The sequence below is a fragment of the Metopolophium dirhodum genome, chromosome 5 (assembly GCF_019925205.1).
Source record: "Metopolophium dirhodum isolate CAU chromosome 5, ASM1992520v1, whole genome shotgun sequence".
NCBI classification, from domain to species: Eukaryota; Metazoa; Arthropoda; class Insecta; order Hemiptera; family Aphididae; genus Metopolophium; species Metopolophium dirhodum.
The window spans coordinates 20,796,260-20,812,117 of NC_083564.1; the positions used below are offsets into that span (position 1 = coordinate 20,796,260).

A 15,858-nucleotide genomic window follows, 5' to 3' on the forward strand; every position below is an offset into this window, starting at 1 on the left:
ATACAAGTTCAACCTACGGCAATAAGTCGACGAAGACCTGGAGTGACTAGAGGCAGTAATAGATTAGTGGTAGGATGACTAGCAAAAACTGAAAATTCAAAAAAAATTAAGCGTTAAAGAAACTTATAACAAAACATCAATAAAAATAAACCAAATGAAAAATCACATTGAAATTACACTAATAAGCTAACAGTGACAAATATCTTTGAAAAAGTAATAACTAGGATAATTACTAAATATTAAATATAACAATTTATGATTTTACCTAGTTATAATTTACCTATTAATTTATTTTATATTTTTTAGTTTTTAGATTTAATAAATAATTATTTTGTGAATTATATAATTATACAGCGTAACAGACAGATGCAAGGTAAACGTACGACAAAAATTGTGATAATTATATGGATAATAAATAATTTAAGAAATATGCCTACTCATGTTAGGCGATTTTTGTTTTTTTAGTTATAATTAGTAAAATTAATTGTATTTAAATACAATAGCTTGAAATGGCGATGATGTGATACCATAGGTGATTGTGTTTATCTGACATTCAAGTAATGGCCGTTCAGTGTGAGTGCGCTATATAATGTGTTGGAATAGACGACCTTCCGAAACTACAGTTATTTGCCGATACATTTTACAAAATATATCAGCTGTGAACATAAATTTGTGTAGCCGGAAACGATGTTGTAAATCCGATATATCCGTTTGTAATTTTGAACCTATATTAGTATGTCATTTACTGATATCGCTGATAATGACTTAGCCGGCGCGCGGCGCATCAAATACTACGCGAAATTTAATTTTGTTATTTTCGTGTTTAATAATTGCGTGATGTGGGATATGATATTTTCCGGGACCGGTAGCCACTTTCATGTGACCCAAATTTTCATATTCACGCATACATTTTCGGTGTTGGTCATATAATACGGGGTCTTTCATAAGTTTTCGTTCAAGATTGAAAAATCGCAAAACTGCCATTACTCGAGATAATCAAACGGAGATAATCACTGTACACGCCTGCGGGCCAAGACTGACTGGTGCCCCGGCGGTATATATTATATTGATAGGTAAGCGAGCCCATGCTATAGGCGACCGGTCGAAAATATTATATTCAGTATAATATGACAAGCGACAATGTGTTATCGCATTAAGCAAAACTATACGGAACAGCGACATCCCAACAAAAACACTCAGCCAAACTCAGTGTAAAAAAAAAATTGAGTATATAAAAAAAAGGATCTAAAAGTCGTGATACCATTTTATATAGACCTAAGTCTTTGAACGATGGATATCATTTATGTTAAAATAGTCTTCCAAATAATTGAGCTTAGTTTGGTGACTTAAGTTAAGAATTTAAAAATAATGAGTAGGTAGGTACATAATAATATAGTCTATCATCATTTAAATGTGTAAAATGTACTATCAATTAGTCTACTAATCAAGTATTTTAATGTCACCAAGCTAAGAACAATTATTTAGCAGACTATTTTAACAGAAATTATATATATAGTTCAAAGACTTAGCTATAAAATTATATTACAACTTTTAGAGCTGTTTTTTTATACTAAGCGTTTTTTTTGCACTGTGTTTGACGTAATGTTTTAACTGTGTAAAAATAATACAGACCATAGCCATAGCAATCATTTTAATCAATCTAAGAAGGCAATGTTATTACTTTATTAGCATGTTTCATGATCATATTAAATTGTTTTACAATTAGCATTTTCAACTACCGGTCTATATATTAGATATTATTATATGATTGTTTAAAGTGTAAGTATCGTTGATAATTAAATTATTATATTATATTTTGTACAAATTCTCAAATAAATTGTACGCAAACACATAATTTAAACAAAGGTGGTGGTGATTTAATAAGGGGTCGCGTATAGGCAATTCGATGTATTTAACTCGTTACGGAGTGTGGTTTTGTGCGAAGTAAATGATCATTAGTGTGCGTAGATACGCTCGGAATCCGTCGAGTGCCACTCTCGCACGCGCATGCATATGTCAGTAAATCGAGAAAAACGAAATATATTCTTCTATGCATCACCTATAAAAACTACCAAAAGCGGTAGTAAATTAAACATACTCCCTGAAATTTAATTGTAATTTCGAAATAAAGGATTGAATTCGTAAGCTCCTAGACTATGCTTTGTAGGAACCACTTTTTTTTATATAAAACCCAAAAAGCCCAAAATAAATACAAATGTAATGCAATTATTTCATGAGATTTTTTAAAAAAAATATCCAAATTTATTTTAAAATTGTATGGTCTTTAAAATTGAAAATTGAAAATCGACTTCCTAGAAAGCCTAGTTATTTTGACAAAGGATTCATACATATATTAAAAATTGAAATCGGACATTCGGAAGTATGTGTAATTTTATTTACCACCGCTCATTGGTCTAAAACGTACGAAAAATACGTTCGATCCCTTTAAACGCAATAAATATTTTATTCGAATTACAATTAATAAATGTTCTTATGTTCATAAATTTTAAAAATCAAAACTAAACTAAGGGATTTCCTTTTACTTACATTCTTCGACTGAAATTATACGACAAATTATTATTGTAAAAGTATTATTTAAGTTCATTTATTAGACGTCTTAGTAAAGATGATCTTTCAGATTTTAGATTTTTAGATTTCAGGTTTTTAAAATAATATAATGGATTTACTGGATTGCGTACTCTTGTTATAATATGTCTAATACTATATTTTGTTGTTTATTAGGTTTAAGCTACAATAATAGCGACGAATGTATTGATTTTACGGACATGTTGTGTATTTTTTGGGGGGTCTAATCGTTTTAAAAAGTGCCGTGAAAAAACAAAAAACATATGAAGGTAAATTTATTAAAAATTGGTGTATCACATAATAGATTTTTATTTTCGATGTAATCCTAAAAACAAAATATTATCTTAGATACATGAAAGTTTCATTGAATGTTTGTATTAGCATTTTATGTAAGTACACCATCAAATTTTCAAATTACTTTGACTCATCTGTAGCTAACCTAACCTATTTTCTTAGGATACTCTGCGCCACGAGACATAAGGAACCCGTTTTGCGCCTACAGACTGACGGCAGCGAATGTTATGAGGCCCTTTTTCCCCCACTTTGTGCCATTCACTATTCAGTATTATATCAAATAGGTGGGGCATGCGTGGATTTGAATACGATTTGGACGGGGAACGGGTTCCTTCTTTTGTGGCGCGGAGTATAGTTAAAAATATATAAAATGTTCCTTTAATAGCTTTAGAATTTAAAACAAGGTTACATGTAAGTAGTTCATTCTGTTACACGAAATTAAATATTAAAACAGGATCTGGAACTACCAAAAAGAATTTGTCTTGGAACCGGAACCCTTTGAGTATCGGGAACTGATACTATTAATTTTATGAAAAGGTTTTTTAAGAATAATTTCAGTTTCCAATATGAAACCGGGACGTAAGTTATAGTGAGTCAATCTTTTACTTATTTAGACCTCACATTAGTCCAAACTCTTAAGTATAAGTTTTGATGTAAGGTAAAAAATTGCTATTGACCCGCCATAATTTACGTAAATTGCCAAGACTTATCTATATTTTATTCTAATTTAGTCATCTCACTTATATTAGATAATCCTTCAAATTTTAAATTATAAAATAAAATGGGATGTATAGAATTTAATGGTGCACACGAATTGCGTACCAGGTCAGATAAACGAACCTTTTTGAACGAATTTCATCCCGGACGCAATTCATGTTACTTTTTCACCTACAGTTTATTTTATCTTAATAATTATATAGTTATGCGCTGTGCAAAGTGTAATCTAATGGTTTCCCAGAATAAAAGAGCAATATGCTCTACATGTAGCAATGATTTTCATACTGCGTGTACAAATCTTAAAACACAAACTAACTTTAATAATGCAAAAGATAGCTGGAATTGTAAAACTTGTACTTCCAAATTGAATAATGTTGTAGCACGTAAAAAATTGGACGGTTATCTTAACAATGAATGCAGTGAAAACAACAATCTTGATTCTGTAAAAATTGACCTAAATATTGTAATGAATAAAATGGAATCACTTTCTAATAATATTAAATCTATTGAGTAATCTATTGGTTTTTTCTCTGATTCGATTGATGATTTTAACGTTAAGCTTGGGTGTTAAAATGATTTCTGATATAGAAAATAAAATGCTAAATTATGAACATAAATGTAATAAATTACATAAAGAAGTCACTTTTCTCAAGGCAGTAATCAACAATAATGAACAAATAATGCTCTCTAATAATATAGAGATTTCTGGTATTCCAAAAACTGCCAATGAAAATATTACTGAGGTTGTTAAAATATTAGCACAGTCATTAAAGTGTGATGTTCAAAATTGTGATATCATTGAGACGCCTTTATATGTAAAGCATACAAGAACATGGATGGTAAAATGTATGCACACCTAATTTCAAAAAATATCAAAGAATTGTTTGTTAAAAACATAAAACTACGATACAAAAATAATAATCCATTATTAGCTAATGAAATTCATATGAATTTCCCGGAAAATATTTATTAATGATCAACTAACCAGACATAATAAGAAATTATTATGGATTTCTAAGGAAATCACAAAAAGTACAAGTATACCTGGGCAAATATGAGCGGAATTTTTATGCGAAAAGGAGAAGGAGAACAAGTCATCAAAATTCATAACCTTGAAACTTTGCAAGAAATGGATCAAAACAAAATGATTTATGAGCTATGGGACAGTGGCAGTGTTGACTTGAAATAATTTTCCATAAAACTTATTATAAGTAATTATATTGTAATTTTTATATTTATTATCTATGTTTTTTCAACCTGGAATGCTTAATGAAATTAATTCTAGTAACAATGTCGCTAGTAAGGCAATTGATAATTTAACTGATATTGTGTTCAATACTAATGATCTGTATCTTATTTTTTTTTTTTATATATTTTCACTTTTGTTATACCTTAATAGAACTTAACTCATCAGCATTCAAGCTTATTTGCTTATAGGATGAATTGCAACATTTGTTATCTATATTGTCTATCTAACCATGTTGAATTGATGATGTTGCAATAAACTTTTTATTAATATAATTATTTTTTTTTTAAGATTTTTGTTTTTAGGTAGGTACTTAAATATTTTTACTGAAATTAAAATAGTTTAATATTTTAATAGTATTATTTATGTTTAGATATAACACTTATTAGAGGTAATCCTTCATATTTTATATTATAAAATAATGTGGGGTGCATTGAATTTACAACGACGGTGTTGCAATTAATACATTTCCTTATAATGAAAAATTGTAATGTATCAAAAACTAAAATACTATTTTTATGCTTACTTACCTTCAATATCTGACACTATAAGACAGTTTATTATCTTTATAGTATCGTTTAAGTTTAGGTATAATAATCCTTCAAATTTTAAATTATAAAATAAAATGGGATGCATAGAATTTAACTGTCCACACGAATTGCGTACCAGGTTAGATAAACTAACCTTTTTGAACGAATTTCGTTCCGAAATTATATATAAATTTATGAATTACACTCATCTTATTAAAAATGATCTTTCAGATTTTAGATTTTCAGATTACAGGTTTTTAAAATAATATAATGGATTTACTGCGTTTTCTTCTTATAATATGCCTAAAATCATACTTTCTTGTTTAATAGGTTTAAGCTACAATAATAGCGACGAATGTATTGATTTTACGGATGTGTTGTTTTAAACATTTTTTTTTGTGTCTCCTCACATGATTAATACTCGTAATAATACTTTGATTTTACACTACAATATCTTTTCTGTAGGGAAACTGAATTTAGTTGGTGTATTACTTGGGAGTACTAAATTTAAAATTCTTAGTCGTTTTAAAAAGTACCGCAAAAAAACGAAAACAAAAATAAGGTTAATTTATTAAAAATTTGTATTTCACATGATAGATTTTTATTTTCGATGTAATCCTAAAAACAAAATATTATCATAGATACATGAAAGCTTCATCGAATGTTTGTATTTTATGTAAGTACCTAAATAAGTTATTTGCATTGTATGTAAGTAAATAAGTTATTTGCATTTTATGTAAGTACACCATCAAATTTTCAAATTATTTTGACTCATCTGTAGCTAACCTAACCTATTTTCTTAGGATACTCTGACGGCAGCTAATGTATGAGGCCCCGTTTCCCCCACTTTGTGCCATTTAGCATTGGCGCACATTGTGTGTGAATTTAGGGGGCGCTGGAAAAATGTTGCACAGATACACGGGGGGTTTTCCCCCCATACAAACCCCTAAATTCTAATACTATAATAAACTGCATTACATTAGTTTTAAATTTGTATACGATAATATGTAAATAGCAATGAATCAAATAGTTTGTTTGTTTGTTAAGAAGACGCCTAGGTACACCCACATGTGTTGTCTCCGTATTACAATTAATGTAAAACATAGGAGAAACTGTTTTGCACGGGTATAAGAACCACTCAGGCTGTACTCTAAGCTAAGCAACCAAATTTCCGCACTATAAAAATGAGAACATTTACTGTGCAACATTGTTTTTAGATTTCCGATATCAGAACTAAAAAAAAAAAAATGTTATTTAAGTTTGAAAAAGAACTTTTTTTGTGTTTGTGATATCGAAAAATTAAAAACAATGTTGCATAGTCAATGTTTTCCTTTTTCTAGTAGGAATATTTGGTAATATTATAATATAATATAATAATATAATATATAATATTTGGTATTTGGTTTAATAGTTTAACTTGAACCATAGCCTGAGTGGTTCTTATCCGTTTAACACCGTTTTGACTATGTCTTACATATTTTGTTCATAATTTATAAGGCTGGGCAAGTTAATGATTTTTTTTAACTCAGTTTAGTTAAGTTAATATGCACCAATAACAAAGAGTTAAAAATTAAAAGTTAATACACACTTTTTGTTAACTTTTTATTAAGTTAAAAAAAAGTTTATTTGTTTCTACATCGCTAGCGTACTTAATTTTTGACAAAATTTGTTTGATTTTACAAGGCGGTATCGTTATTCCCGCAGTTTGTATTTTTGAGGACAAAATGACATCGGCATCGGGACCGGGTGACTTAAGCTACAATTCCCAACAGTGAACCTCGTTAAAAATTGAAAATTTAATTTGAGGATTCCCATAAGTTATTCTTACAGTATGTAGGTACCGAATTAATGATTTTTCTTTTTAAAACAAAAGTTTTGATGCTGTAATTTAAAAAGTATAAATTATTGAGACTTTAAACTTTCTACCACTACGTATATTGCTTTAATTTATAATAATTTCAACTTATAGTTGATATTTTAATAATATTAAGATAACTTATAAATTATAATGATCAGTACAAATCTTATTTAATTCTTAAGTTCTCAATTATTTAATACCTATTGACAATTGCAATAAAATAAATTCGGAATAGTAGGTTTATACAAGTATATCAATTAAACAAACTACTTTAAACACATGGAATTTTTTCGAATTACAATTAATATATATTCTTATATTGATAATTCGCAAAATATTTAAACTAAAATAAGAGTTTTTTGCTTACTTTCATCAACTGAAATAGGTAATAAAACAGTTTATTAGTTTAATAGCGTTGCTTATGTTTAGGTATTACACGTATTATAGGTTATCCTTCACATTTTAAATTCTTACAATGACAAAGTGGGTTTTTATTGTTATATTGTATTGCATTACAAGTTAAAAAGGTTTAATGTACAATCCCAAAAAGAGATTCTCGTTAAAAAATTTAAAAATTTAATATGAGGATCTACGTTTTGCTTAGGTACCTAGGTGAAAAATATCGAAAATATATTGTCTAATACCAACAAGACAATCAACCGACAGGGTCAATCTACCGACAACCAAAATACCGACAACCGATTAACAATAATATTATAAGTAGTAATTTAATTTCACTTTTAATTGGTATGCTTATTTTAAAAATCTGTACATAATGTATATTATTGACTAAGTTAATAATACATTTTTTTTAAATATTGTACAGTATAGTAATAATATTAAATAATGATGATTAAAATCGTCTTATAATAAATAGTAATGGCTAGTTAAAAATAATTTAACCGGGAACTTATGTCATTATAACATATAACTAATAAAATATATAGCTGAATTCACTTTCCACATCAAACAAGATTCTGTTGAAGAAAATCGAAGCAGTTTACTGCTGCAAACCGTGATGACAGCCACAAAAAAAAAAAAAAAAATTTAAAAAAAAAACATCATTGTAAAATCAATACATTCATCGTTCCACTCAGAATCTAAAATAATTCAATTTATACTGCAATTATTAGAGATTAGAATGTTATAGAAATAAATTGGTCATAAAATGGATAAGCGATCATTAAAGAAAATTTATTATTAACATTATGCGTAGATTTTTAAAATAAGCAAATAAATTAAACTACTACTAATAATATTATTGTCAATCGATTGTCTTGTCGGTATTTTGGTTGTCGGTGGATTGACCCTGTCGGTATTTTGGTTGTCGATCGATTGTCCTGTCGGTCGATTGTCCATATCCCATTTTCTTATATTGATAATTTTATTATTTTATTAGTATTGTTTATGTTTAGATATTACAATTATTATAGCTGGTAGTCCTTCACATTTGAAAATATAAAAGAATGTGGGTCACATTTGACTCAAAATTAGTGCCAAATTTCATTAAATTGATAAATCGTAAAAAATTAAAACTAAAATAAGTGATTAGTGCTGACTTACTTCCTTCTACTAAAATTATAAAATAAATTATTATTATAGAAGTATTATTTAAGTTTATAGTTATTACACATATTTAAAATGATCCTTCAGATTTTAAATTCTAAAATAATGTGGAATGTATCGGATATACCTAACGGTATAATAATATGTTTGATATCATGTTTTGGAGTTGAGTTATAAGTGAAAGCTACAATAGTATTTTCAATAGTGATTATCTGTCAAAAAACTTGAAAATTGAATATGAGGCTCCTCATATTTAGTTATTCTTACAGTACCTATAGTTGAAAAATATCAAATATATGTTGTTGGAATTTGTTTATATTCATGTTTGAAATACATATTTTGATAAATTGTGTATTTAATTAATGAAAATTAATTATTTTTCTTCTAAAACTTATATAGTTTGGATGTTGTAATTTAATAAGTGAGAACTATTCAGAAATCAAACTTTCCACCAATACTTGTATTGTCATAGTTTAAAATAATCTCATCTTACAGTAGATATTAGATTCCGAGACTTACCTTCTACAGCTGAAATTATATGATACATTAAGAATGGAACATTATTATTATCAAAGTATTATTTAAGTTTCTTTATAACACATAGTATAGATCATTCTTCATATTTTATATTATAAAATAACGTGGGGTGCATTGGATTTACAACGATGGTGTTACAATTTATAAATTTCCTTAAAATGATAAATTGTAATGTATTAAAAACTAAAATACTGCTCTTATGCTTACTTACTTTCATCGTCTATAACTATAAGACAGTTCATTATCTTTATAGTATCGTTTAAGTTTAGGTATCTCATTTGTATTAAATAATCTTTCAATTTTTTAATTATAAAACAAAATGGGACGCATTGAATTTAACGGTGCATGCGAATTGCGTACCATGTTAGATACACGAACCTTTTTGAACAAATTGCCTCCCGGACGCAATTCGTGTTACTTTTTCACCTACAGATAATTTTTTTTCTTTTTTTCTCTTTTATAACTAATAGCAACCATTTATAAACAAATATTTGCACCGTAAATCTCCAAATCCCCGTTGAGCACCTCCCCGGATTGGTGGTATAGGGTAAAAATACTTTACGACCTTATCTCAGATATACTAATCAAGCCGTAGTGCGACCACTTACACTTATGTGACACGAGAATTTTATATATTAGATGGAATTACATATCGTAAATGATGCCGAAACCATATTTTAGACTTATATGGACGTAACCACGTAGGTACTATCGCTCTCGCAATTTGACATTTAATATAGGTGCATCACATATACAACACATATACAACATAGAACGTACAAATAAAATACAGCGACGATTAACGCGATAAAGTGAAGCACGGTGAACTTAAATACGAGCGACGTAGCGAGCACGAAAAAATAACCACGACGAAGCAGTCGCGATAAAATACTGCACGATTAACAGCATGCAATAAAACGTCGGAGATAATATTTCGGGCGATGAACTGTCGTGGAATCGTATTCACACACCTTAATGTGTTGAGAGGGACAATAATTGTGGACAGTACATGGCGACATTCCTTACGCTGCCAACCCGTCACGGCTGATCGAACTAGGTTGCCCCCAGACAATATATTTGATATCACGTTATGGAGTTAAATATAAGCTACAATCCTCAACATGTTTATATTATTACTCACTTTCAGAACAATAGCTGTGTGGAGTCTTTAGTACATTATCTTCAAGATCTAAGAAATAAATAAAAGAATATGTTATGAGTTTAGGTAGCCTATTTCACTCATATGTATTATAAAAATACAACACATGTATGACGAATTTTATAAATTATTTATATAATTAATTATAAAAATAGATTCTATAAAAAAACTTTTTCTATTTATAAAACTTACCCTGAGGTTTTTCATTATAGATTGAAGTATAAAATTCACCTATGTAACCTTTAAGTAATTTTAATAATATATCAATTAATGAAGAGAATATTCTATAAGGTTAGGTGGTCATGCATTCGAAAATAATGTTTTCGAAGTCCAAGGGAACGAAAGATTGTCTATTAGAAAGATTGTGTGTTCGAAAGGTCGTATGTTTGAAATTATCGATAAATGAAACCATCACGAGTTGTACCATAGTATTTGTATTTATTCATTCGATCGTCCGTGTAAAAAAAAAAGGAAAATAATGGATTACAAATGGAAAGACGGATTCGTGGCGTTCATTTAAGCTTAATATTATTTTAAATAGCAAAACTGTTAAATATAGTTATAATTGTTTTATAATTGTCTTTATGTTGGCTGGTCATCAGACATCCGTACCTACGTACCTATACCAATGGGAAATGGTACACACATTTTGTTACTGAAACCTTGTGAAATTGATCCATGTATTGTAAATATCTGTTTAAAAATGCAAGGAAAAGCCTTGAATGTTGCATCAAAATTTTATTCCCACAAGTTGCAATCATAAGTTTATTTTTCATTCGATTACATATTTCAAGAAAAAACGCTTGCCAAGTCAGGGATCGGTATGGAAACTTTCTTGATTTTTAATTTTTAGAAATGTATTAACTGATATCACACCCAAGCGGTACAGCAATTTGAATCCAGAAAAATGTCGGTATGAACAGCCCCACAAAAAATCATTTTCATTTAGTGAGATAGATCTCCGAAACTGGAGAGCGGATTTCGTTGTTTGGAGTCTTGTTAGATTCACATTGGTTAGGACAAGTGCAGTGAAGGTTTTTAGAATTTTATCTTTAATAGTTAATTCATTACAGAACATTAAAAAAAATTAAAACAAATTTTATTGGGCGTTTTTTTATGTTTTCCAGCTTTACAGCTTTGTAGTGAATTAATTGATTGGAGATAAAGTTCTGAAAATCTTCACTGCACTTCTTCTAGCCAATGTGTATCGAACAAGCCCCAAACAACAAAATCCGTTCTCCAGTTTTGGAAATCTACCTCGCTAAATGAAAATCTAGCGAAAAATAACTCTTTTTTTATCTGTGAAAAATAAAATGATTTTTTTTAAAAAGTTTTAATTTTACATTTAGTATCTACTTGGGAATTATCAACCAACTATCTAGCTATTATAGTTTAGGAGAAAAGTTAAAAAAATAGAAATTTTGGGACTGTTTATGCCGACGTTTGAGTGGTTATACCGCTTAGCTGTGATATCAAATCTCTCTCATTAATATTTTATATTGAAGCTAGCTAAATTACCCACCTACTCATCATTACTGAGTTACATTTTTAATATTTACCTATTTAACACAAATTCTTGAAGTTTTCAAAATCCAGACTTTTTTTCATTTCAATTACCATACTTACTTGATTAAAAATCAAGAAAGTAAAAGGTTGTCTTGGAATATTATTTTGAAGCTACAATGGAGGTATATAATTTAATGAAACTTTTTATAGTTCTTTTCCTTTTCTTTGTATTTTTACGATTTGGTTAAATTCGTTTTTAGTTTCTTGAGAACTATCACGTTGAAATTTGAAATTTAATTCCGGCTTTTTTATTTTATTTTTTAGAATTTCTCAATGATGTTTAACCGTACTTATCTGATGCGTCAGAATGTAAAAAATAAAACAATTATCTTTTTTATGTTCGCCGTGCTCAATTAATATTGTCCGAAAAATTTGTTGTCAGCATCGTTTTATACATTTCCAATAATATTTATTAATTTTATCATGTATTGTCATTTATTTCTTATCAAACATGAACTGACAATTATTTATAAGTAAGACGTCCTGTCATGTATATTTTAAATGTGTTTAAACTAGCCATTTAAAAAAAAAACCACTCACACAAATTGTATACAATATTATTTAAAATGAGTTTTTGAACAAATTTGTGTTCGGTACTCATACCTTTGGAATGATGTAGGTATCAAACTGTACTGATAGATGAAAGACAAAAAAAAACTTCAATAATATCTATAATGCTTTCACCACGTAAAATCAATAAAGACAAGATTTAGTGAAATCCAATATTATAATAACGCGATTAGTGTTATTTAGTTTCGTTTATCGATAACTTCGAACATACAACCTTTCGAACATATAATATTTCGTGCACTTGCAATATAACATGCGACATTCGAATACATGATTTTCGAACACATGACACGCTACCGTAAACTGTGGTTATCTCAGTGACGCACTCATAATAAACCTTTCACTTAGGCAACAAACATAATATCGTGTTTTGTTTCGTTAGGTGGGTCATAACATGGTGGCAACTAGTTGTGTAGATAACTTAGAAAAGGTGGAACCCCTGAAGTGGAGAAAGATTTTAGAATAACGTATTTTAAGCAGTAACATATTTATTAACTCAGCCATGTAAGGTGCGACAAAGAGGAAGCTAGTAGTAGCTACGTTCTTCTGGAAAACGAAACGAAATTACAGCAATATGTATTACCTACTGATTGTCATCCATTTTTTGTTTTTAAAAAAGATGTATTAGTAATTTAACATTCTTATATTAAATGAGGCTGTTTAGTTGCTGTGTATTATATTATATTTAGGATAAGATTGAACCACTTGGCCGACAACAATTTTGTCATTTTGTCGGTGCATACCACCACATTCATATCCATTTCATGCATATACAGTATATCAGCACCGAAGCACCGAAGAAAGTGAGTACCGATGGTTATTGGCTACAACAAAACGCATAGCAATCACCTGAGAGGTTAGTCGCTGATCCACGGCTCAGACTAAATTCGCGAAAGTGGTTCAATCTTATCCTGAATGAAGTTTTTAAATACATACAAAAAAATGTATTAATATAAATCTATAAATATAGCAGACTGCTCACTTTGTGAGTGGCCTTACGACACAGTTTACCGTTCAATACTCTTGTACATAGTTTGTATAGTTAAAAATTAAATTACTATATTTTTCAGTTAAAATAACTTCATTATAACTGGCGATGTCAATCCTTGTTTTCACGTGCTGTAGAAATTCCTCATAGTCTTCTGGGATATCCAATTTTTCATAATAATGATCAGCAAATGTGAATTACCGCATAGTGTATGAAAAATAAAAGATTATAACTTTTGTATTTTGTACGTTGTGATACGTTTTTACATAATAAGAAAGTTAGTAATCAATAATGTAACAGAGAATATATTTTATTCGAAAATAGACGTCTATATTCCTTAAATTTAAGAATATTACCCCTCTTAATTACTTACTAAATTGCAGTATGAAATTCAAATTATAAAATCCAGTGTCAGCTGTAATAATATATTGTCATACGTACATTACTCACTTAAGTTTAACGCAGATTTATGGACGGTTTAAAATATTTAATATCAATAGGTGTTTGGTACAATGTATAATTATATTATACAATCGTTATAAAATAGTTTTACCTATTTTATCTGGTTAAATATAAAAACAATTGTTAAAATATGTATCTGATAGGTAATTCATAAAAATAACAAATTGATTTACCAACAGTTACTGATAGGCACCATTAACATATACTTACATTCAAACCCAATTTTTACTAAAAAATCTATTTTTAATTTTTCAAAATTCAAAATATAATTATACAAAACATACAATTTTTTTAAAGAAATTATTTATGAAAATTATAATAAAATAAAATATATATCTAAAAATAATCAAAGCTAATATAATTTTTACTAATATGAAGTCTCTTACCTTTGCATTCTAAATAACAAAATACACTACAATAAGTTATTTAGCTCAAACATGAATATTATTTTGACTCGTGCAATTATAATTTTTTTTTTGTATATTTATATAGTTGACATTTGTTACATATTTTATTACTATAAACTATTACAATTAGTAGAAAGTATATACATGTTTAAATTATTCACGAATATATGTATAGCAAAAACAAATCATTGGCACGAGAAACGCCGGGCGGGAAAGCTAGTAATATGTATATTATTTATAAACCTGAATAGGATTAATCCTTTTATTTGTTGCCATCCAGTGAAAGAACGTTAGGCCCCTCTACCACCTCAATCCTAATCAGGGGGTATGACTATTTTTAGTCACCCATTTTCAAAAGGAAAAAGTCCTATACTATAAAATGAACTTTTCGAGAACCCGTTGCGCCCCCTAGGTATAGGTCACCCATGGAACGAAAAAGGCCGGTCGGCGTAAAAAATTAAACACCGCTCCTTCTTCACAGTCCGTTCGGGCAGTTCATTTCGGTTCCTTAGCGCGTCCAATCAAGTACTTTCGCCGCGTCGGCGGTCGGTTAGTTTTCAAATTTTTCGAAAATATAAAGATTTTCGAAAAATGTTACGCTTTTTACGCCGTTTTTTGCATTTTCGACATTTGCTCATTCTCATTTCGCATACCTCGATTGTTTTAAAAGCCGCCGATGTGCGGTTTGTACGCGATATCGGTCTATAGCCATCGAAATCGACGCCAGCGTTGGTCGTTATTATGGCTTTTTTCGTCTTTCTCGATTCTTTTCAGTCGCTGTTTGTGTTTTATTGATTTAGTTAATTTCTTTTGAAACAAGTGGATATATGCGGTCTGTACACTTTAAAATTCGTGTTCACGAAATGTCAGTCGGTCTTCGTTTTAACACAACTGATATATACCCAATTAAAAATTTTGGTGCACATTGGGTGCCCTACATCAATTTTTAGGTTTTTGTTACCATGCTATAACGGTGCACAGCAATGTGTTTTTGATCAAATTGAACACTGATTTATTACATGGGTAGCACGTGCCGGTAGAACTCAACATTCGGTTCTGGAACCGTTTTAGTGTGCAACTATAACTACTGTTCATTTGTCAGACTAGAGTCGGTATTGCAACCGTGCAAGAGTGAACAAAATTACAGTGCCGTAACTGTGTATGAGTGTTGAAACATACCTTGACAAAAATAAACAAAAAACGTAAAACACGCAAATCACTTTTGCGAGATGATAGTATCGAACCAGAAACCCCTTACAACATATGCTCTGGAAAACCTAAATTCCACCTACCGGGCCACTATCTTGGATATATTTCTGTGGCGATTCTATAATATTTAAGTTTTTTTGATCATTGTTATTTAAATAACAAT

The 15,858-nt window shown here is 29.2% G+C and overlaps 1 long non-coding RNA gene across 1 annotated transcript; it reads right to left on the reverse strand.

The window, feature by feature from the left end:
* Positions 1-9,543: 9,543 nt before the first annotated feature.
* On the reverse strand, positions 9,544-14,476 carry LOC132945828 (uncharacterized). The gene is made up of 7 exons (XR_009664606.1): positions 14,466-14,476; positions 14,290-14,316; positions 13,991-14,032; positions 13,688-13,771; positions 10,686-10,733; positions 10,476-10,523; positions 9,544-9,560 (listed from the first exon to the last, which is right to left on the reverse strand). It is a non-coding gene; the product is annotated as an uncharacterized LOC132945828 (long non-coding RNA).
* Positions 14,477-15,858: the final 1,382 nt, after the last annotated feature.